At 33.6% G+C, this 3032-nt stretch overlaps 1 protein-coding gene and 1 long non-coding RNA gene across 2 annotated transcripts in view; one reads left to right on the top strand and one right to left on the bottom strand.

Annotated features, from left to right (window-relative positions):
* LOC128247067 (uncharacterized) overlaps positions 1–1384 on the bottom strand; it is a 7355-nt gene extending 5971 nt beyond the window's left edge. The window contains exon 1 of the long non-coding RNA XR_008263510.1: positions 1259–1384. This is a non-coding gene — a long non-coding RNA (uncharacterized LOC128247067). The remainder of the gene's footprint in view (positions 1–1258) is intronic.
* The window catches only part of LOC106868542 (interleukin 17-like protein), a 55926-nt gene that overhangs the window by 6946 nt on the left and 45948 nt on the right, over positions 1–3032 (top strand). The gene's annotated exons all lie outside the window — the stretch shown is intronic.

Here is a 3032-nt window from a genome sequence, read left to right as displayed (position 1 = left end):
ATATATATATTTAAGTTAAATGTCGAACAATAGGATTGCTCAAGAACACATTGGTGGATAAAGATACTTTATTTTTTTATTGATGGCACCATTGTTTTCATGTTCAGAGAAAATCTTAACGATTTTTCAACTCAAACCCATGGAGGAATTGTTGTTCGTCTCCACCTCAGATTAAAACAAAAACGAAAAGAAGAAAAGAACAAAGGAATTCACGATAAAAACCCCATAAGAATTTTTTAATTCCCATGTTTTCTTCGTGCATCAATCCAAAATGGAGGCGAGCACCAAATCCTCCTTGTGATTGATCTGAAAATTTAACACGAAATCAACGGAGGACTACACTACAGAAATATTTGTGTGTGTGTGTTTGTGTGATACACATCTTACATATAATTACATTCATATATATACAGACATACATACATGCAAACATACATAAATACATGCATACATAAATATGTAAATACATACATACATACATACTCACATACATAGTATTGTATGTAGATATATGTCGTTATGCATGTATACTACATATATGAGATCGTAATTGTCAATCAAGTTTTGATCTAAATTACAATTCCAAACTATATGTCTGTAAGATGGTGTGCTAGGCCACTTATATCTGAGAATATTATAGCTATTTTATCGTTCATCTTAAAGATATATTCGATTGCAGGAGGTTCGTTAACAAAGTCGACATCGGTATTATTACCTTTTCAATCCGTACACCACAGCCATTCTTTGTTTAAAGCCTCTTGGAGGTCTTTCAAAATTCCTATTTTCTTTTTCGGATATTTACTTGTGTAAGTTTACAACAGTATAATTTAAGAGCAAATGTATCAGTTGCCGGAAACATGTTTATCTATGTAAAATATTAGACAAAGAAACCTAGCTAGCTCTTTCTTATAATTAATGCATCTAAAGCAAAAAGTTTTCATGTTTTCTTTTAAATACTAGCTTGGATACTTAATTTATGATTTTGCCTACGTGGACCCGCCTCCAAAATCTTATATGGATTTTCAGGGACCATATATACCCTGGTTGAGAAACACTGCTATAGATAATAATTATTTAAACAACGAAAATGACTTAAATATTAATAGTTCGATACAAATTTTTAAATGCTTCCTCTTGTTATAAACCTAAACAACGAAAACATTCGCAGGTTTTAAGCAACAGGAAAATTGTAAAGAGCAACGGGGTGACAACTTTTCAACACTTAAGACTTACAACAAATGAAAATTACATACTTTACCTATAAACAAAGATAGCTCTTGAAAGCCAATAAAATTATCAGCTTTCACCCTACACGCTCTCACCAGTAATTAAGTAACAAAGTAAGTCAACGCCTGACTTTGTTGATCTCAACACCTGACCTTGTTGACATCGGAATTCGAACAAATATCTACTGCCACTCCTACTTTCAATATAATACTCCGCTTTCATTTCCCACATATTGTTGTACACTTTCATAGATATCGACTGCTGCTGTAAGCCTTCTCAATAAATGTGGCCTACATTAGATTTTCTCATGATATGACTTTTGTATTTCTCTAATATCATATAATCTTAAATTAAGGAAATATTTAGTGGACGCAAATTGATATACAAATATGAAATTAGTTCATTATTTACATTTGACGGGTATTTGTCATCTTGTTGTTATTGTTGTTGTTGTTATTATTATTATTATTATTATTATTATTATTATTATTATTATTATTATTATTATTATTATTATTATTATTCAGGTCACTGCCTGGAATTGAACTCCGAATCTTGGGGTTAGTATCCCAACCACTACGCCATATGCGCGTAGGCAATTATGGAGTGAATTTTAGGGCTTATAAATCTAATATTTTCCTATCCTTCCTTAATACCGGTTCCCATATGCTATTCATATCTGCACTCGGTCTGTTTAGGAGGTTGTTGTATCCTAGCATACGTGCTGCTTCTTTTAGTTTTCGTATTTTCCAGTGGTGTTCTCTGTCTATTATTTTAACTTCATCCCACAGGGGGAAGTAGTCTCCATTTTTTCCATACATGATCAGCTATACCCGATTTATCAATATCTCCTCGTGTCACAGCTTTGCAATCTTCCACTACCATGGGATGGAGTACACGCAGTTTTGGGGATGGAGTACACGCAGTTTTTGGTCATATTCTCTTCTATTGGTGGTTTTACTCGAAGTGTTGTATTACTTTTTTATACTATCCAGATGTCATATGGACCGCATATCTTTTGTATCTTTTCGGAGAGGCCTTTCATATAGGGTAGACAGACTATGGAATGTTTATTGGTTTCATCCTCTCTTTTCTTTATAATTGGAGAGGATAGTATTGGGGGGGGGGCAGTTGTTTCTTGAGGGTTCAAGGATAATATCTGTAAAAAGAGAAGATTCTAATGCTCAAATGATACTTATCTTATCGATCTTGAAAGGATGAAACACAATGCCGACCTTGAACCCACAACAGAAAGAAACATAGCCGAAGTGCTTTGGCTAGCGCGCTGAGGGTTCTGCCAGCTCATTGCCTGTTAATATTGATAAACATATATCAGAAAAATAACCAACTTCATATTTGTATATCAATTTGCGTCCAATAATGTTTCCTTATTTTAAGTTTATATGATGTTAGAGAAATACAAAAGTAATATCATGAGAAAATCTAATGTATGTAACACTTATTGAGAAAGCTCACAGCAGCAGTCGATAATCCTTCAACAGTACAACAACGTGTGGGAAATAAACGGAGGAAAGATAGATGAGGGATTAAGCTTCTGCGGAAAGGTGTTTTCTAGTTACATCAGGCTGAGAATTCACCAAGGGAAGGTGTGTCAGAAGAAAGTAATTTAACAGCGTTACATATCAGAGAGCCTCACTAATTACAGGTATAAACCTGAACTTGTAATATGGATAGAGTAGCTGCAGGTTTCTTAATAGTTCGGCGTAGATATTCATTGTTGTACTGATCTTCACCTTTATGTTACAATCCGTTGGGCAACTATGTGTATATATATATATATATAT

Source organism: Octopus bimaculoides, chromosome 1, assembly GCF_001194135.2.
Source record: "Octopus bimaculoides isolate UCB-OBI-ISO-001 chromosome 1, ASM119413v2, whole genome shotgun sequence".
Classification (NCBI taxonomy): Eukaryota; Metazoa; Mollusca; class Cephalopoda; order Octopoda; family Octopodidae; genus Octopus; species Octopus bimaculoides.
The sequence above is the reverse complement of the archived record's forward strand: the minus strand, read 5'-3'. Positions and strand labels throughout refer to the sequence as shown.